At 35.8% G+C, this 22396-nt stretch overlaps 1 long non-coding RNA gene across 1 annotated transcript in view; it reads right to left on the bottom strand.

Annotated features, from left to right (window-relative positions):
- Window positions 1-22038, bottom strand: part of LOC136800699 (uncharacterized) — a 164801-nt gene extending 142763 nt beyond the window's left edge. The window contains exon 1 of the long non-coding RNA XR_010845747.1: window positions 21848-22038. This is a non-coding gene — a long non-coding RNA (uncharacterized lncRNA). The remainder of the gene's footprint in view (window positions 1-21847) is intronic.
- Window positions 22039-22396: the final 358 nt, after the last annotated feature.

A 22396-nucleotide genomic window follows, 5' to 3' on the forward strand; every position in this document is an offset into this window, starting at 1 on the left:
GATGAAGATATGGGACCCGAAATATACCCCTTTCTAGCACTTTTCTGTGAAACATCACATCTCTAAATTTTTAATAAAAACGGGGGTAGTGATGATAAAGCAGTTTTTAAATCATAACACATTTTACAATCTTTTTACTTTTGATAATGACCTCATAGCCAAACTGGCCGTGTTCAGACCTAGGTTTAAAGTAATTATGTCCGCGTACACGCTTTTTTTTTAGATAAGAATGGTGTAAATCCATTTCATCATGAATATTCTTAACTTTTTTGGGAAAATCATCCTAAAATATTCTTACGGCACATTCTTAGGTTGGGATCCTAATTCATACTAGATTTAACATTTAGTACATACGTCTCAAGCATAAAACGGCACTTTTGTAAAAGGAGTGAGCCTAACTTGGGGATAATTGATAATTTATAATTGAAAATGCTCTTAAAATGGCAATTCTAGCTTTAGTAACAAAATTCCATGATGGTGATATTCTTAGCATATTCTTAGTTTTTTGGCCATTTTCATCATGGACATTCTTATAAAGTGTATTCTTATAAAAAAAAAAGCGTGTAGCGCTTTTGATTCTCTAAATCAAGCAAAAAAAAATTTCGCAGTTACCAAAAGTTACAGGCATTCTTGTTTCCACTGCCAATTATATCTGGATAGACTTTTTCGATTCCAATTTCCAACAACAAGACAATGAAGTGAAAGAAAGGTTGGTTTCTATGGGGCGCCAAAAGGCTTTTTATACCAACTTTTTTTTATAAAACTAACTTTTTATAATACTAACTTTATTTTATTACTAACTTTTTTTTAATAGTAACTATTTTTATAATACCAACTTCGTGTCTTGCTTACTCCAACTTCTTTTTTGTTCGTGTAGACGGGTCTTAATATCCATTCCTTCTTCACATGGTACGAATCACAAATCTGTAAAGCCCGAAGGGCTAGATAGTCAACTTTAAGCTTTCTCTAGCAAAGAAAAAGTGAAACAAAAATTTGACTTTTTAGATTTCGTACCGATGGATAGGATCTAGCATTTAAAGGGCTCTGACCATAGTCGGAAAATTGATTTTATCATTTGAACATAAAAGTTATGTTTTAAGTTCTTTAACACTTTTAACAAAGAATTTCCTTATAAATCGCTTTTTAATCAAATCCCTTAAGAGTAGTTAAAAAATTTAATTGCAAAAATTAACCTTTTTGTTTCGAAATTTTCTCAAACTGTCCGCAAAGAATTGAACTTTTTTAGATTTTTGCATCATAAGTTATGGCTGTTTTTCTATGAAGAATTTGGATGGAAATTGGTCAAAAAACACTTTTTTCATAATTTTGAAGCAAATAAGCATTTTAGAAAAATTTCCAAAAATATATTTCTAGTTCAGTAAAAGAAACACCATCTACCGCAAAGAAATTTTCAAAATGTTTTTTCTTCGCCGAAAAAAAGCTCTTCAAAATTGAAATACTCTTCTTCGCAAAAGTCTTCATTTTCTTCTTCATCAAATTTTTTCATTGCGATTCTTAAATTTTCAGACTCATGGTTAATTGGCCTAACAGAATATGTATAACATGCCATAGTTTTGTGTGCTACATCGAGTAGAAATTTATACTTTGTAAGTGGCAAATATTTATAAGGCAATTCTTTGTTAAAAGTGTTAAAAAATCTAAAACTAACTAACTAACTAACTTTTATGTTCAAATACTAAAATCAATTTTCCGACTATGGTCAGAGCCCTTAAAGGAATAAATTTTTGCGGGGATTATATTTCGCGATTTTTCGCCAAATGTAATCCCTCGCGAAAATTTTCAAACTCTCATCTCTCGCTGAATTCGCGAAATTTAATCCACGCGAGAATAAGTTTTGTACGCTAAAAATTCTTTCAGCTAAGAAACTCTCTTTCTGTACCTAACTCGAGATATTGAGCTTCAAAGAGCGCAAAAACTGGACAAAACTGTTTCTTCTGCCTGAAAAACACGGTTTTCAAAGGTTAATATCTCGAGTTAGGTACAGAAATCACCTATACTTGCAATATCTCTCTAATCTTAATTTTTTGAGGGCTTTCCAAAAATATACAACAGGTCTCCGCTTTCTCAAGCTAAAATTTTCATTAATTTTTAACCCTATGATTTTTGCCTGAGACCGTCATATTTGTTCGAAAATCACACCAAAGTGTCCAAAAAAATTGGAACCAAAGTAATTTTGATTCCCCTACCCTTAGCTTTCCAAAAATTTAGAACAAGTGCTTTGATCAAAACAATCGAGCGATTTCAAAAAATCGAGCAAAATTCCCCCTACTATATGATGCGGGTGGGTGACGCGAATAGAACAATTTTTTTATGGCCGCCTAAATTGAAATTCAGCAATCATTTTTGTACAATCGAACTGTCGAACTATCCAACGAAATCAAACGATATAGCTGATAGATAGCTGTTTGATTATCGAACCTCCTTTGGTAAGAAAATGTTTTATGATTAGTTTGGTTATATATAAGTTCGATGACAGTTTTTTATCCGATGAATTTTAATTGGTGTTTGATAAAAGCTCCAGCTTTTCCTTCCCGATGGGATGATAGATATTGGCCCGCTCTTTAAAGCTTTAGCGTGGGCGTCTTCTAATAAGCCGTCGGAATATAAAAGAAGGGCAACAAGCTAATAAATCAAACTACAGTAATTGAGCTTTAATCAAACTTCACCGATCTTTATACACCTTTGCTAAATCAGGATTTTCATTTTGAATCATTAAAAATTCCGCCAGTGGTACCGCTTTTTTGTATAAGATTCCAATTTCTGCACTAAGATTCTTGTTACTTTCATGGAATCTTTCTCCTTTAAATTTCTCACGGGATAACCGGCAAGAGATTGGGGAGGGTTTGGTAACATGCCTTTCGGTAATTAGTAAACAAAGGATGGCGAAAAAGATAAGCATGTTTATTTTTATCATAAGCATCTACTTTATAAGAATCAAATCAATAACTCTTGATTGAAGGCAATATATCTTTCGGTAATTAGTTATTAGAAAGTAAACAAAGGATGGCGAAAAAAGATGAGCATATTTATCTTTATTATAAGCATTTTCTTTATAAGAATCAAATAAATTTCAGAATTTTTGGCGTTTTCACTGTGATAGCATGTGAGCGATAACTTCTCTTTTTGAGATTTGAGCGACCGTCTATCCCATGTCATCTCAAAAGTAAAGTTGAAACCAAGCTTTCTTCCTCCAACTTAAATTTTATCGAAAAACGAATTTAAAATCTACACATGCGTAATTTTGCTTACTTAGGGATATTTCGATAGGAAGCTCTGCGGGGATTCTTAGCGACAGCTACTTGCTAGTATATTTCAATAATGACCTTCATTTTTAAGGAAATATTTAGTCGCAATTTTGCGATTCTTGTTAAAAAGTTGAAAAACAACAAAGCTGCTGGTCTTGATGGAATACCACCAGAATTGTGGAAGACCGGTCGTTTTAACGATTATCTTCTGCGTTTCTGCAACGACGTTTACCAACAAAACAAAATATCGGACTGGTACGAAAGGTTGCAAAAAAGGCAATTTATATCTCCCTAACAACTATAGAGGAATCACGTTGGCTTCACCCTACATCGATCTGCTGGGAGAAGAAATCCAGCCAAACAAATAACAGACGCTGACTATGCCGACGATCTGGCGATCCTCTCAGACACTTTCACTCATGCTGAACGTCTCTTACACGCCCTTGGAAAGTACGCAGCCTCGATAGGGCTCTACGTCAAACCGAAGAAAACTGAAGCAATGAATTTTAACCAAGCTAACAACATTATGATTAAGGCAGCAAACGGAAACCCGTTAAAGAATGTTGACAGTTTCGTATACCTTGGAAGTGAGATTTCAAGATCAGAATCGCCAAAGCATGGTCTGCAATCAATAAGATGCAAGTTATATGGAAGTCAAACCTCTGTAAAGACCTAAAACGCAATTATAGAGTCTATCTTACTATATGGCTCAGCCGCATGGACGCTCACAAAAGCACACGAAAAGATACTAGATTGGACGTACACACAGATGCTGCGTGCAGCTCTAAACATCTCATGGCAACAACACCCGACGAAAGAACAGCTATACGGGAATATACCTACAATTTTCACATTAATCCGTGAAAGACGATTGTGTTTTGCAGGCCACTGTTTCCGAAGCAAAGATGAGCTGGTCAGCGAGCTGATTCTTTGGAACCCAAGATATGGTCGTCGTTCTGTTGGACGTCCAAAAATCACGTATCTGGACGTTATCTCCCGCGACACTGGCTTGCTCCCAGAAAACCTCAAGACAGCTATGATGGATAGAGACGGCTGGAAGGATCGAGTTTCATTGGCCCGGGCAACCCGCCCGATCCGGTAAGGTAAGGTAAGCACTTTTACTTTCACTGGTGTGTAAACATTTATTTTATGATTTTGTAAAATTTAGTCAACCTAGAAATAATTAATTTTAAAGGTCTCTTTTATGGTGAGACCAATTTAATTTGTTTTTCTACAGGCCAGACCGACCCTATTTCAGCAAAAATCAAAAAAAAAAATGAATTTTCACTACAGTATATTTTACACACTACAGTGAAGTCGGGTAACTTGCATCAATGGAGGTAAACATGCATAGCCCTCAAATGAATGACCTGTCTGGTCATTAAAATATAAACTTAAATCAAAACAAAAATGGTAGTAGAGCTGCAAGCGAAGCTGCGTAGTTTATTTGTTTTGAAATTTTGCTGCTTTACTTGGTCAGTCATTTGATGGCTATGCATGTTTGCTTCCACTGGTGCAAGTTACCCGACTTCACGGTAGTTATTTGTAAGAATCAAATTTACATAAAGTTGAAAATTAATTCAAGAAATTGAAAAATTAGAAAATCAAGCATTCCATACACGAGATTTTATCATGATTATCCTCATCGAAGATAAAAAAAGTGAATTTTTGAACCAGATATTTTTTAGAAAACATTTTATTTTTATTTTGCCGACCGACCGACCCATATTTTGCTAACGATCTGCCCGTAGAACAACAAATTAAATTGGTCTCGCCTATAGCATCAGAAAAATAATTGTATCACTTTAAGGGCTCTGACCATAGTCCAAAAATTGATTTTGGTATTTGAACATAAAAGTTATATTTCAGGTTCCTTAACACTTTTAACAAAGAATTGCCTTTATAAATTGCTTTTTAATCGAATCCCTTAGGGGGTAGTCATATGAGAAATTTGAAATGTCATTTTTTAAACTTGTTATATCTTGTGAAGTAGTAAATATTTTTCAATGAGACTTTCCACAATTGTAGCACAACTATAAAGGATATGAAAAATAAAAAAAAAATTCTAAAAATAGCAAAGACGGGGGTAATATCGTCCAGGGGGTAAAAGCTATAAAAATATTGTGTCAACCTTTTAAGAAAAGTTAACAAAGCTATTCAAAAAAATTTTTCTGGTAAAGGTTAGTATTATGAAAGTCTCCAGAATGAGTGGAAAAAATTTTCAAAATTTCAAGCCAGGGGGTCTGGAACCTAAAATTTGTACTTTTTCAGTTTAAAAGTCAAAAAATGATTTGTTTGAAAAACTGCTTCATTCATCCTGAGGCTTACCATAATGGAAAACTACCCTGAAAATTTCAAGTCAATGGCTTTTCTCAATCCTGAGAAAAGGCTGACAAGGTGCGCGAAAACCCCCTAAAACGTGTTTTGAGAAAACGGCGCAGAAAGTTGAAAATAGAGGTTTTTCTCAATTTTTCTGCGATACATAGACCGTTTTACAAAATTTTTGCTGTGGTTGACCAAAATGGATTGACACTTAACTTTTAATGTTGAAAAGGTACTGGAAATACTATATTAGTCCAAGTTTTTTGAAAAAAATGGCCTTCCACGTGCTCCGGGAATCTCCAGGTATTTTGCGTCAACTCTGCGTACAACGCGTAAACATGGCTTTAAGTCAATAGACCTTTTTTCAAAGAGGACGTCCTGTTTAATAATTATGTAGTCCAGCCATAAAAACAATGATAGAGCCATGCATAATTACTGTATCATGCATATTGTAATAATTATGCATGGTTTTATCATTGTTTTCCTGCTGGACTACATAATTATTCAACAGGGTGGCCTCTTTGAAAAAAGGTCTATAAAAGTGCATTTTCTCATCAAAAAACATATTGCCAACAAAATATATCATCCTTTTGCTCTCTCAAATCTGTTTATATCATTTACAGTTGAATTTCAGTGTTGATCTTAGGGAAACGTGTCTTCAGGTTGAACGTCAATCATGCATAGTTTTACTTAATTTTCCAGGATCGCCTCTGGCGCCATGAGTGCCATGATGACTCATGAAAGACTAGATTTCCACTGGATTTAAGAATCATAATGGATACATCATTGAATGTGTTTGGTTCCTTGCTTCAAACTTTATTCAAAGTCTATAATCCATCACGTTTTTTTCGGTGTACAAGTTTTTGCGAAGCGAATTTATGAGCGAAGCAGTTTTGCTATATTGTGCGTACGTACCTTTAACTTCTATCCCAAGCGAAAATTTGCTATAAAATTTGCTATATAAATCACATCTTCAAACCGATGATTTTATCAAAATTACCTTGAATGGTTTGGCTTGAAGCCACGAAAACTTTCTCGGTTTGGTAGCTAGGACTGCGAAAAATGCCGTTTTAAAATGGTGTACCCTAGCAGTGAACAGCAACAAAATTACCGGAAGCCGAAACACAGACTTAGAATCTGAAGTTGATCAAATTGCCGCGCGGGCGGCACGCATCTAAGCAATCTAAGAAGCAGTGGTTCTTCGGTTTTTAATGTTTATTTTGCTGTTAAATGAAAAAAAAATAGTTTGAACGGTGACAGAAAGAATCTTCATCATCCCTTGACTTTTAACAGCACGTATCAAGTATCAAAAAATAAGGTCAATCAACGAGAGGTTTTTGCAAGTCACGCGGGCGGGAGGAGTGCTCTTTTATTGAACGAAACTTACCTTGCAAAACCAAGTGGATATTCTATGATAAAGAAGTACGGAGGTAATCAAATTTGTCGAATTTGTCAAGAAATATAAATCAAAACTGCCGAAGAACCAACAAGCCATCTTTGTACATTTTTGTTTTTGTTTTATTTTTATGTTTTGTGATGATTTCGACGGACGATTCGTGATTCGAATAAAAATGTTCGATCGTTCGACGAATATCGTTCGATTTTATTAAGGCACCATTTACACTAGAATAACTAGAAGGAAAACAAAAGAGCGATGCGCGGGCAGCGGCGGGTGTTGTGCCGCCGTGGATTATGTAATGTGTTTGGGGCATTAAGGCTCTTACCACCCTGTCTCTATAGCGGCTTTATTAGTAGAAGAGGGATTTTTGCGAAGCGAATTTATGAGCGAAGCAGTTTTGCTATATTGTGCACGTACCTTTAACTTCTATCCCAAGCGAAAATTTGCTATAAAATTTGCTATATAAATCACATCTTCAAACCGATGATTTTATCAAAATGACCTCGAATGGTTTGGCTTAAAGCCACGAAAACTTTCTCGGTTTGGTAGCTAGGACTGCGAAAAATGCCGTTTTAAAATGGTGTACCCTAGCAGTGAACAGCAAAAAAATTACCGGAAGCCGAAACACGGACTTAGAATCTGAAGTTGATCAAATTGCCGCGCGGGCGGCACGCATCTAAGCAATCTAAGAAGCAGTGGTTCTTCGGTTTTTAATGTTTATTTTGCTGTTAAATGAAAAAAAAATAGTTTGAACGGTGACAGAAAGAATCTTCATCATCCCTTGACTTTTAACAGCAAGTATCAAGTATCAAAAAATAAGGTCAATCAACGAGAGGTTTTTGCAAGTCACGCGGGCGGGAGGAGTGCTCTTTTATTGAACGAAACTTACCTTGCAAAACCAAGTGGATATTCTATGATAAAGAAGTACGGAGGTAATCAAATTTGTCGAATTTGTCAAGAAATAAATCAAAACTGCCGAAGAACCAACAAGCCATCTTTGTACATTTTTGTTTTTGTTTTATTTTTATGTTTTGTGATGATTTCGACGGACGATTCGTGATTCGAATAAAAATGTTCGATCGTTCGACGAATATCGTTCGATTTTATTAAGGCACCATTTACACTAGAATAACTAGAAGGAAAACAAAAGAGCGATGCGCGGGCAGCGGCGGGTGTTGTGCCGCCGTGGATTATGTAATGTGTTTGGGGCATTAAGGCTCTTACCACCCTGTCTCTATAGCGGCTTTATTAGTAGAAGAGGGATTTTTGCGAAGCGAATTTATGAGCGAAGCAGTTTTGCTATATTGTGCACGTACCTTTAACTTCTATCCCAAGCGAAAATTTGCTATAAAATTTGCTATATAAATCACATCTTCAAACCGATGATTTTATCAAAATGACCTCGAATGGTTTGGCTTAAAGCCACGAAAACTTTCTCGGTTTGGTAGCTAGGACTGCGAAAAATGCCGTTTTAAAATGGTGTACCCTAGCAGTGAACAGCAAAAAAATTACCGGAAGCCGAAACACGGACTTAGAATCTGAAGTTGATCAAATTGCCGCCGTTCTGTCACCGTCTGTCAATCAATGAGAGGTTTTTGCAAGTCGCGCGGGCGGAAGGAGTGCCCTTTTTTAGTGAACGAAACTTACCTTGCAAAATCAAGTGGATATTCTATGATAAAGAAGTACGGAGGTAATCAAATTTGTCGAATTTGTCAAGAAATATAAATCAAAACTGCCCAAGAACCAACAAACTATCTTTATACATTTTTGTTTTTGTTTTATTTTTATGTTTTGATGATTTCGGCAGACGATTCGTGATTTGAATAAAAATGTTCGATCATTCGACGAATATCGTTCGATTTTATTAAGGCACCATTTACACTAGAATAACTAGAAGGAAAACAAAAGAGCGATGCGCGGGCAGCGGCGGGTGTTGTGCCGCCGTGGATTATGTAATGTGTTTGGGGCATTAAGGCTCTTACCACCCTGTCTCTATAGCGGCTTTATTAGTAGAAGAGGGATTTTTGCGAAGCGAATTTATGAGCGAAGCAGTTTTGCTATATTGTGCACGTACCTTTAACTTCTATCCCAAGCGAAAATTTGCTATAAAATTTGCTATATAAATCACATCTTCAAACCGATGATTTTATCAAAATGATCTCGAATGGTTTGGCTTAAAGCCACGAAAACTTTCTCGGTTTGGTAGCTAGGACTGCGAAAAATGCCGTTTTAAAATGGTGTACACTAGCAGTGAACAGCAAAAAAATTACCGGAAGCCGAAACACGGACTTAGAATCTGAAGTTGATCAAATTGCCGCCGTTCTGTCACCGTCTGTCAATCAATGAGAGGTTTTTGCAAGTCGCGCGGGCGGAAGGAGTGCCCTTTTTTAGTGAACGAAACTTACCTTGCAAAATCAAGTGGATATTCTATGATAAAGAAGTACGGAGGTAATCAAATTTGTCGAATTTGTTAAGAATTAAATCAAAACTGCCCAAGAACCAACAAACTATCTTTATACATTTTTGTTTTTGTTTTATTTTTATGTTTTGATGATTTCGACAGACGATTCGTGATTTGAATAAAAATGTTCGATCAATTCGACGAATATCGTTCGATTTTATTAAGGCACCATTTACACTAGAATAACTAGAACTAGAAGGGAAAAAAGAGCGATGCGCGGGCGGCGGCGGGTGTTGTGCCGCCGTGGATTATGTGGTGTGTGTGGCATTAAGGCTCTTGGTGAAGGCTTCTTCATAAAGACGAAAGACATGTATCTATTTTTCGGATCCGGTATTATGCGGGAATAGTGTCAGGACCTGCAGGCAACCGAGGGGTAAATTACTTGAAAAAATCTCGTACACTTCTTAGAAAAATCACAAAAAAAATCACGCAAAAAATCAAAAATCACAAAAAAATCACAAAAAAATAAAAAAATCACAAAAAATTCAAAAAATCAAAAAATCACAAAAAAATCACAGAAAAATAAAAAAATCACAGAAAAAAATCAAAAAATCAAAAAGAAATCACAAAAAAATCAAAAAATCACAAAAAAATCACAGAAAAATCAAAAAATCACAGAAAAAATCAAAAAATCACAGAAAAATCAAAAAATCACAGAAAAAATCAAAAAATCATAAAAAAATCAAAAAATCACGCAAAAAATCAAAAATCACAAAAAAATCAAAAAATCACAAAAAAATAAAAAAATCACAAAAAAATCACAGAAAAATCAAAAAATCACAGAAAAAAATCAAAAAATCAAAAAGAAAGCACAAAAAAATCAAAAAATCACAAAAAAATCACAAAAAAATCAAAAAATCACAGAAAAAAATCAAAAAATCAAAAAGAAATCACAAAAAAATCAAAAAATCACAAAAAAATCACAAAAAAATCAAAAAATCACAGAAAAATAAAAAAATCACAGAAAGAATCAAAAAATCACAGAAAAATAAAAAAATCACAGAAAAATAAAAAAATCACAGAAAAAATCAAAAAATCACGTAAAATTAAAAAAATCACAGAAAAAATCAAAAAATCACAAAAAAATCAAAAATCAAAAATCATTTCGTATCGTACGCTTTTTTCGAGGTGATTTACCCCTCGCAGGCAACCTGGTAGGGTTGGATATGGGTGTGGTTTGAGTGTGGTTACGTATCAGATTGGCTAGGAATTGGGTTATTATCGGTTAGGGTTAGGGTTGGAGCTCGAAACAAGCACTCTTTTGTGATTTTCTCTTAATACAGTCTGGTCTGCAGTTTGTACAATATAAATAGCCGTCAGAAGCGCAAACCTGGCATGAATCCGTGGCGCAGTGGATAAGGCAACGGGTTTCAAAACATCGGAACTTTGCATTTAGTGGGTTCGAATCCCACCGGTGGCGATCTGTCGGTAAGTCATTCAGTAAGTTAGAAAACATAGAAAATATCTCACAAAGAACCAGACAGTCAGAAAAACTACGAACAAGAGACTGGAAAGTACGAAGTAAGTCCAGATCTGTCTTTCGTCTTTGTGAAGAAGCCACGACCAAGGCTCTTTACGACCCTGTCTCTATAGCGTTTGCTAGCAACTTGCGAATTGAGGTGGAGTCTGGATCGCTTCGCAACCCTTATACAATACGGCTAGTACTGTTTGAAAACATCAGTTCGCAGAATCAAATTGTTGCTTTCACTCAAATTATAGGCTTCCAAAGCTTTCCCAGATGTGAGAAATGAAATGAAACTTTCAATAATATCATAATTCAATCCAAAACAATACATAAGCTCAGTTTCCATGTCAAAAACACAGCTGACTGCCCCCAAAATGTGAATGTTTTGCAAATACCACTTCTTCGGTTACCATCTTTAATTACGTCATATTAAGATATCCCGGGGAAAAAAGGCGGTATTGACTTAGACGCCCAAAAAGGGCGTAAAAAGAGCTTTCATTTGGTATGTCATGATGCTATGTTTAGAGCAGCCTTACGGAAATGAGGCCCTAGCAACGGATGCGATTTCCCGTTGCTAAAGAGAAAACTGTATACCAGGGCTCATAAGAAACCCAATATATCGGCAGATATTTATGCTACGGCCTTGAAATTTTCAGGGTATGTTCAGGAAGGTTAAAGGATCCTAAAAAGCCCTAAATCCCGAAATTGATGAATTTTTCACCAATTTTCAAAATCTCATATGACTACCCCCTTAAGAGTAATTAAGAATTTAATTGCAAAAATGACGTTATGAACTTTAAAAAGATGTTAATAATATGTTGGAGCACCCTCTTTTACAAAAAGTGCTTAGTTTTAATGGGTAATTAACTTTTTTGTTTCAAAATTTCTTTACACTGTCCGCAAAGAATTGAACTATTTTAAATTTTGCGGAAAATTTTTCTAAAACGATGTGTCAAAAGTTATGACTGTTTTTTTAAGCAAAATCCAGATGAAAAATTGATGAAAAACCACTATTTTGAAGATTTCCAGACAAAGAAGCATTTACAAAAATTTTCCACAAAAATTTTCCGCAAAAATTTTTATTGTTCGGTAAAAGATACACCATCTACTGCGAAAAATTTTTCAAAATGTTTTTTCTTCGCCGAAACTAAGCTCTTCAAAGTTGAAATACTCTTCCTCGCAAAAGTCTTCATTTTCTTCTTTGTCAATTTTTTTCAATGCAATTTTTAAATTTTCAGATTCAGGAATAGTTTGTCTAACAGAAAATGTATAACATGCCATAGTTTTGTTGGTTACATCAGTCAGAAAACACATTTTAAACACGGCAATTATGAAAAATTCACTATGGTCAGAGCCCTTAAGTGAGGAAAATTTAATATTTAAGTCACAGGTGGTAAATAAATCCCCATATTCTATCCTGACCGATGTCTGTATCCTTGTTACGAGCTTTTCTTAATATATATGGATTATTGCATTGAGATTTTGGAAAGTTTTAGCAAAAATTGCCAATTTTAATCTCAAGAAGTATTAAAGCTTAAAGTTGGCTAGTTTTTACACTGCCATTTTCTAGTTCAGAAGCTCGGAGCTCAACTACTCAACTACTCTTTTTGCCTTTAATGGGCTCTTCCAGAAAATGTTCGATATAGTGTCCGGGGGTATTGAAAATCTACAAGATTTGCCTTGTCCAGGGAGAAAACTTACTCTGTTTGGGGGTAATTTTGCGCTGGTTCAGGGTAATTTTGATTGTCCATGGGGTCAATGGATGCTTGTCCACGGGTTAGTCCGGGTCAAATGTCCGAGGGGTAAATTTACAGAAAATGTTATATCCTTCAACCCTGCCCCCTATATTCAATTTTTTTTCTGGAAAAGCGCAATGATTTTGATATTGGTGCGCCATCATTCATATCAAAAAGCGAAGATAGTATACAACAGATTTCTCTGACTAGATTTGCGCAAGTGAAAGAAGTCTTATCACAAGTGACTCGTTATCAAAGCACAAAATGAAGTTTCTGGCATCAAAGAATGAAAAGTTTTCTTCTTCATTTTCAAAAAATTTTAAGATTATTTTTCACAAGTATATTGCAGTTCTCTGAATTATTCTGAATTGAAAGATTTTTTACGCTTATAAAAAGGAATTTTTTCGTCGCATTTTTTTAGGAATCTTTTTTATTGAGATTTTTCGTAAAAAACAGAATATCTACGACCTGTGTGTACAATACAATGTGTATATTTTGTGTAACGCTTCATCCAAAATACATAATGCTGCAGGAGTCACGTTTCATGCGTCTTCGTCGTTGATGTTCAAATATTATGCGAAATTTTCGACTTTAAGTCGTCTTGTTTTATTTATTTTCTTCCGTTTGGTATTTGTTGAAAATTGTGAAAGAATTCGATTGAAAAGATAATCAATTAAATAATTTATTTTCAGATATCGGATCAAGACAGACAGGATAATGAAAACCTACCAGAACAAAGGGTAAAACTCGACAAGAAATTGCAAACAAGCAGTGGTATAAAATTCTTTTTATCCTGTATAAGCGGTGCCACGTCGAATGGACATGGCAGCGAAGTCATCAGACCGTGCATTTCTTATTTCATTTGTTTTGATAAGAACACTGACGAAAAAGCTGTTTTTTCAGTGTAGACCTAACTCTTCACACAAAAATTACGGGAAACGCATGTTTGGACTTTGTACCCTATGCTGCACTCAAGCACTTAAGCCAAAGTCCCGCAAAGGTGGGACAAAAATCAGTTTTTTGAAATTTGCAAAAAAACGCCACATAGAAGATCTTTCAAATTCAGTATGTGAATAGAGCAGTAAAAAATACAACTATTTTCCTTTTTTTTTGCAAAAGTTCTAGGAATGAAAATAAAGGGATAATGATAATTGAATACTATCCATTGATGACCCGCGGCACTATCGTAAAGCTAGAATCGCTTCGCGTACTCTTCGCTTGAGAAAATGATTGACAGATTGAAGTTTTTCACCCGCGCAGGAGTTCACGGAGCGTTCTCGGCTCAATCCTCGGACCACGCTAAAAATGGTAGACTGAGCTGTGATAGATCATTTCGATTGGAGACAACTAGCCGTATTGTATAAGGGTTGCGAAGCGATCCAGACTCCACCTCAATTCGCAAGTTGCTAGCAAAATAAGAGACACTCTAAACATCCCTCTAATAAATAAAGCCGCTATAGAGATAGGGTCGTAAGCTAAGAGCCTTAATGCCCCAAACACACCACATAATCTACGGAGGCACAACACCCGCCGCCGCCCGCCGCGCATTGCTCTTCTTTTTTCTTCTAGTTATTCTAGTGTAAATGGTGCCTTAATAAAATCGAACGATATTAGTCGAACGATCGAACATTTTTATTCGAATCACGAATCGTCTGTCGAAATCATCAAAACATAAAGATAAAACATAAACAAAAATGTACAAAGATGGTTTGTTGGTTCTTGGGCAGTTTTGATTTATTCCTTGACAAATTGACAAATTTGATTACCTCCGTACTTCTTTATCATAGAATATCCACTTGGTTTTGCAAGGTAAGTTTCGTTCATTAAAAGAGCACTCCTCCCGTCCGCCCGCGCGACTTGCAAAAACCTCTCATTGATTGACCTTATTTGATACTTGATACTTGCTGTTAAAAGTCAAGGGATGACGAAGATCCTTTCTGTCAACGTTCAAACTAATTTTTTTCATATAACAGCAAAATAAACATTTAAAACCGAAGAACCACTGCTTAGATTGCTTAGATGCGTGCCGCCCGCGCGGCAATTTGATCAACTTCAGAAGTTGAAGTCCGTGTTTCGGCTTCCGGTAATTTTGTTGTTGTTCACTGTTAGGGTACACCATTTTAAAACGGCATTTTTTGCAGTCCTAGCTACCAAACCGAGAAAGTTTCAGTGGCTTCAAGCCAAACCATTCAAGGTCATTTTGATAAAATCATCGGTTTGGAGATGTGATTTATATAGCAAATTTTATAGCGAATTTTCGCTTGGGATAGAAGTTAAAGGTACGTGCACAATACAGCAAAACTACTTCGCTCATAAATTCGCTTCGCAATAATTACAAGGTCTCAAAAGAAGGTAAATCGACATCGACTTTTTATTTCTGCCTATCTTCTCTGAGGCTTCTTTCTGACCCCCTGGTGACTTTTCTAACTTATTTACTATGTTTTCTGACTATTCTAAAGTGTTTTTCACTGTTCTTGAATTATCGACCCGACCGGGGTTCGAACCCACCAAATGAAAGAGCTTCAGATCAGAAACCCAGCGCGCTATCCATACAGCACAGCAATACACAGAATTTGGAAATACTTATATAATGACAAAAAAGACGGGGGTAATGTTATTATAATATGAGTAAAATTGCCCCTTTTTTAACCTGACTGAAATTCGAGCCGTTACTAGCAACCCTGCGGGGCCCAAGGCGCCGAGTATGCACCCGGCACAGTGACAAGCCGTTACTAGCAATCCTGACCTAAGCAATTCCAAACAACAAAACCCCCGGAAAATTTTTACCTTCTTTTGAGACCTTGTAATTATTGTTTCCCCATTTCGATGGAAGTTGTTGGAATGTTTACAAGGCTGTTGACAGAAAATCGTTTGTTTTATTGTCAATGATGACAGTGCGGTTATTAATTTTGTTAGATCTGACAAATTGATGTTTGTGAGTGCACTTTATAGTTTTGATTCCCATTGAAGAATCATATTCTGGTTTTCATGTTATTAGATGCTGTTTTAGAGCTTTAGGTCTACACTGTTTTTCATTATTCCATGATAACGAAATGGACCCAACAGTAAAGAAGATCGGAAAAAAGTGACAACAAAAAGAACAAGGATGATATTTTGAAAGAATTGGCAATCCTTTTATAGGTAAATTTTTAATGGTTTTTAACGGTAAGTTTGACTGTTTCGTATGGTTTCATTATCGATCTTTTAATTTTGAAAAGTCTTGACTTGAATTGATTTTGTTTAAATTATTATGAGTTTATATACTTATATCAATTTAAAGTTTACAGATTCGCAACTGTTCGTTTTCAGGATCACAATAGCGCGTATGCCAGAAACATAATGGAAAATCCGACAAACATCCAAGGTTTAAAGTTATGATACAAAGTTAATAAGCGATTGACCCCAAAAAACAGCAGAAAACAGCAGAAAATAGCGTTTTTAGACGTCAATCAGCTTATAGCTTTGTTTGATATCTTTTGACTGAATGATTATTTTTGAGAAATCTTTTCACAGTGATGAAGTTCGATAATGAAGGAGTCACTTCAGTGAAAATGATAGTTATAGCACCTTTCTACAAGATCTTCATTTTTTTCTTCTTCATTTTCATCTTCATTTTTAGAATCTTTCTATTGTAGTTAAAGTAATGAAAATTATTTTTTCAATACTATTAGTTACACGGTCTTCTCGAGGTGGGATACGGGATATACAGGGTCAGTAAAACCGTATTGGTGGCGAGGCTTGCCGAGTCCCAATACGGTTTTACTGATCCCTGTACATCCCGTATCCCACCTCGAGACGACCGTGCAACGGATTTATCCCGTTGAAGTCCTTTGCATCTTTATTAAAAGCACGAAAAATTTTCAGAATTATCCATGTAGATACTTACATCAAAAAGCTACAAAGTAAATCAAACAGTGAAAGTGGGATCCGTGAAAATTACATTTTATAACATCGCAATTGTAAGTCTTGCTGTATCCATATAAACTCAAGAAAAGTAAAAATTTAAATAACTTTGAAGATTTTCTGTTTGTTGACTTTCTCAACCCCGACCATTTCAATTTCGATTTCAAGTCTTTTCAAAACAAAACATTCGAATCTTGATCAAAACATTCGAAAGCACATTCATCAATATGCAATGTCTTCTTTTTTTTCTCAATCGAACGCGAGGAAGACAGATACGGTATATATCCCACCTCCACGTGATGTCTTTTGACCAATGAAATCGTTAGAATCTTACTGATGCGGGATAATGGCAGTTTCATGTTTTTACAAACAATCCTCAGTTGAAAATAATTTTTTTATAAAAAACTAGAGTTCCGTTGCTCTTACAAAAAATAACATTGCAGGGTCTTCGTCAAAAATTGACGTCATTTTAGTTCTTGATGTCGTGAACTTTTAAAGTGAACTTGTTCACGTGACGGCATTTTGAAATCAGTTCATTCCTGGAATTCAAAAGCTTGTCCGGGTTCGAAAATGTAGCGATTTCAAGTCTCTCCGCGAGACAAAGTGAGCATTTCAGCGACGAACGGTTAAACGGTGGGTACTGTCGGATGGTTTTCCATGCGATTTTTGGCGATAGGTTTTTTCGTTTTAACCTCCAAAATTCTTTTGACAATTCCGTCTCTTTTTCGTAGCGGTGGTTTGCGAAAGAAGACTTGTGGTTTGCGAAACGTTTTTTGAAAGCAGGTTCGGCAAGTTCGATATGAAACTTCTCGTCGTAATCTGGTTCTTCCTCGCATGTCACCGTAGCTTGGTATACTGATCGCTCAACTAAACATGATCCGTTCAAGGGACAGTTGGCTTTTACTCTGCAGTTACATATTCCGCTGTGTACGTTCTCGTTTGCTTCGTCTTTCAGGATGTTTTTATTGTGACTCTGTATGATATTTTTCATGTTTTTGGTGCAACTATAGCTGACTTTGACAGTGTTGCGGTTGAATATTTTGTTGAGTCTGTGGTGTTTTGGAAAGTGCTTATCTATGAGTTGCAGAAACCTTCGTGCAACTTTCGTTTCGACGTTCTGGTTGTACGGTGGGTTGAACCAAGTGATTTTACGCTTACGGTTATTTGTACGGTTGTTATCTGCAATGGTAGGATTGTAGGATAGCTGGATGCTGTAACCACTATCTTTCAGTGCCTTTTCATACGGCTTTTTGGCTTGGTTGAATATGTGCTCGTTCGATGAATGGTTAGACAGTCTTTGTTCGATAGTTTTCGGAATTTGCTTGATCACGTTCGGTGGATGGTTTGACTGTTTGTTAATGTATTGAATCTTGTTGCCTGGTTTTGAGTACGGCTTGAATGTTCCGCCATTCAAACTGAACGAAACGTCCAGGTAGTTAACAACTTTCTTGTTGCATTCAATCACAATTTCCAGTCCGTCCCCGTATTCACGGAACTTCGACTGCAGATCCTTTTTGATTCGTTCGGATTTGTTGCCATTAACATTTCTGAAAACTGAAAGACCATCGTCACGGTAGAGTCCCAAGTTCTTAATGTCGTACGTTTCACTTAATTTATGCTGTAGGTAGATTCCAACTAGCTCACAAACTTCAGCGCCGTCAAACGCACCCATGGCCACGTCAAACAGGTTACCATTTTTCTTCATCCAAGCAGAGTCGTCGCTGGAACAAAGTGATTTTCGTGCGTGGTTGATAATTTTAACGTCTTTTGCTGACAGAGTAGTGATGGTTTTGGCGAATTCGAAAGCGTTGGATAGAAGATTTTTAGAGATTGACGGATAAAAGTTCTTTATGTCAAACACTCTGAATTTGTGGTTTATTTTATCAGTTATTGCTCTGAACCATTGGATAACCTCATCGGTGTTCTTCCATTGGTTTATGTTCTTTATGGGATTTAAGTTCGTTGTTGACCCTATCGAGGATCGATTTTGCGATACGGCCGATCTTGTTTTGGGCTGGATTTAAAAAGCGTACCTTTGGATTGTTTTCGAAGTTATCCTTGTGATCTTTGAGGGTTATGAAAGCCTCGTTCTCGCCATTTATAAGCATTCTGTCGAAAACTTCCATGTCTTTTACGATCGTTTTACCGGTTGAGATGATCTTACGGTGAACATTCTTGTTGACTTTTTTGTACGTTGACGTGACGGCATTATTCAGAAGCACGTTGTGGTCTTCTTTCGACAGCTTATATAAATTAGACGTTTTGTCAGCAAATGTTAGCGTTGTATCAGTGTTTTTTATCGTTTTTATATCGTTCTTTAAAGTTCGTTGGAACTGGTTGTGGTATTGTCGGAACTTGATCGACTTCACCATGTCGAAGAGGTCGTTTTCGAACGGTATAAGGTCTTTGATTAAATTTGATTGAGGATTTGAACCCTTGACATTACGAGAAGGGTGGAAGGCGTTGGCGTTCCACCCATTTGAATTTAGAATTTTTCTATAGATTTTTTTATTCCAAATTGTTCCGCTCACTAATATCTTTCCAACGATACCAGATTTATAAAGATTGAGGGATTTCTTCAAAAGTTATAGGTAAATGAAAAAAGAGTGCACACTTATCGTGAATAGACTTTAATGCCGTTACCAATCTCAAAATTCAAGGCTGCCTCAACATAATATTTGAAAATTCGTTTTCAATATTAAATCAAAAATCAAATTCGTGATAATTTTTGGCCGATCAGAGAGAATTTGTTAGCATTGGGTTTTGGGTTAAATCTTTGTTTTTATTACAGTGAATCAGACTTATAATTACCTTCGTCAGGTTTACAATAAACGTTTCCATTGTTTAAACGATAGTCATATTTCATCATGAACTTATTTACATCATCAATAGCTTTCACAGGATGCTCCAAGTCGTTTTGTTGATTATTTTGAGTTACTTCTGGTACCACTGAAAAATGGCTATTACAAGATATATTCAATCACCATAAAATTTGAACTACTTTCTTTTGATAAAATGTAACAAGTGTTTTTATTTTAAATTTCAGCAACTTTTGCATTCGTAAAGGTATGTACGCAAGTCAATTCCTACATTATGCTACAAAAGAATCCAGAAATTAGCCTCGAAGTGTACAAAACTTTCAACATGTTGCTAAAGAACATGAGCAGTCCTTATTGTCAGGTATGCAAAGTCAAGATTTGAATTTTTGATATAAATCTCCATAGATTTGAACCTTTGACATTACGAGAAAGGTGGAAGGCGTTGGCGTTCCACCCATTTGAAGTTAGAATTTTTTAAAGTAAATCTTTCAAAATTTGAGCCCTTGTTGTTAATCCTTGAGCCCTTCATCGAGACCGCCGTTTTCAATCTATATTGGTTACAAGCCCTTGGGCCCTTCATATTTGCTACAAGAACTCTTATTGATTTCGACATTATGAGATTGAACTTAGAAATTTTATGTAAATCTCTCAAAATTGACAAATTATTTGTGCAAAATCCTGTTATTACTTTCTGATTTTTTGTACAAAGATGGAGGGAAAGATTCTCTAAAGAATGGCTGAATTGATTTTTCCCGTAACATTCATATTCGTCTTAAAAAACGGATTTTCGTATTTTGGGGAAATTCCCTTTAACCAAATAAGAAAATATAAGGGCAAGATTCTCTAAAGAATGGCTGAAGTGGTTTTTCCTGGAAAAGTCTTATTCGCCTTAAGGCTTGTTTCCATCGATCGCGGGAGCGTGCACGCTAGGCCAAAATTCTTAAAATAGATTTTGCCGCACACTCCGCGCGATCAATGTTTGATTTCCATCAAAAAGATACACAATCTGTATGTTTACATTTTTTTGTTTACTCAGCAGTTTTTCTCTTTCTTAATTGGTTAAAAAATTATCAATTGAGATGTACGCTCCTGTACGCTCAAAAAAGTTGAAAATTTTCAGCGTAGAAAAGCACAAAAGCGTACAAGAGCGTACACTTTTTGTGTACAAGAAAATTTAATTTGTGACGTCGATAGGCTATTTAAGGAAATTTTGCCTTAGCGTGCACGCTCGCGCGATCGATGGAAACAGGCCTTTAAAAGACGGATTTTCTTATTTTGGGGAAATTCCCTTTAACCAAATAAGAAAATACAGCTTTTCTCAATGTTGACTCATTATTTCTTTCTGATTTTTTGCACAATGGTGCAAAATGGCGATGCCTAAAATGTGTCGGAGCCCGATTTTCGAAAATACATTTGGGCAAATTTGGGCCAAAAACAGCTATAAGTTATTTTCGTATTTGGGGAAATTCCTTTTTACCATTTTACATTATTCAACACACAAGCTTTATTTTTCCATTCTGAATTTTTGTACAATTATTGTCACTTTTTTCTTATTTTCATCTGATGTTAATCATTAGGTAGGTCCATTCAGCATGTTGCTTGTTAGAACTTAAACTTTGACATTTCTAAATTCAAATTCTTAGTCCGTGTTGAGCCCGTTTGGCCCGTTAGAGGCCCCTTTATTTTAGCCAATATCCCTCATAAGCCCTTCGGCCCGTCGTATCTTTGAAAGCATTTCGAAATCATTTGAATTGGTTCCAGAGAATAACATGTATGACCATAGAATTATTATCAGATAGAATGAATTCATGCTTTTTTCCTCAAAATGAAGCGTGTCTGTAAGGGGTCCCTTAGTTGCAATGGGAATTCAATTGCACGTGTGCAATGATAATGTCATTTCTTTGTTCTTATCGTATTTTAATTGCGTATTTTCTCATGCTTGATTGGATTCTTTTGTATTCTCAGAAATTATGCACGTAATTTGATTATTTTCAACTGGAAATTTCGGGCACTTCGGTCCCCTCAATACATATAAGAATTACATATTTGAAATCAGCTCATTTTATAGATTCACCAGTGTTGAAAACTATTTGAAAACGCACTTCAACGAAAAGAAATTTGGGTGTCAAGTTTTCAACTAAATTAGTTATTCTTTCCGTGTAGACTAAAATTGATTTTTTAATTTTAGGAGTTAAAATCGATGGAATCACAAAATTTCAGCTCCTAAAATTCCAGATTGTAAGCTAAAATAGATTTGTAAATATCAATCGTTTTCCAAAACTAAAAATGTCGTAACTGAGAAAAAATACCGTGCAAACATACCTTTATAAAGAGATTTCTATCCACACATCAGATTTTGAGAAACTGTTTTTACAACCAATAATCACTTTTAACAAAGGGAATCTGAATAGATGATGAAGAAGCCAAAGTGAGATATTATTCTATCTGATAACAGTTCACTGGAATGACTTAATACCGAGTTTATGTATTTGCACTTTTGAGGACGGTAGAGTGACTGAAGCGATTTGGAAAAACCCGCAATTCCGCCCCGCAAAATCGAGGACGGTAAAAGTGCTGATTTACCGTCGTCCTCAGCTGGTCAGGATGTACTCAAATTAGAACCTTACCGTCTCCGTCGCTGAAAAACACACATACATAAACTCGCTAATAAATCCACAAGGCCCGTCATGAAGGGCCTCTTGTCTCTATAAGGCCCGTCATCAAGGGCCTCCTGTATCCACAAGGCCCGTCATCAAGGGCCTCCCATATAGGCTCCAATTTACATATTAGCTAAAGTTGCAAATACATTAATAATGAGTACCTAACAACTTCATTTTTCAAAAATCTAAGGGCTCACGGGCTCATAAGGAAACTGGGTGAAATTTGATCGGCTCAGGAATGGCTCAGGAAGGGCCTAACGGGCCTTAAATGGAAAAAAGAAATCAAACAAAACCAATCAATTTTGCATTTTAAACATAGCTGGCTCACGGGCCTGTAAGCTATTTGCACCAAAAATGAAAAATGA

Source organism: Clytia hemisphaerica, unplaced genomic scaffold (genome assembly GCF_902728285.1).
Source record: "Clytia hemisphaerica strain Z4C2 unplaced genomic scaffold, Clytia hemisphaerica genome assembly, whole genome shotgun sequence".
Classification (NCBI taxonomy): domain Eukaryota; kingdom Metazoa; phylum Cnidaria; class Hydrozoa; order Leptothecata; family Clytiidae; genus Clytia; species Clytia hemisphaerica.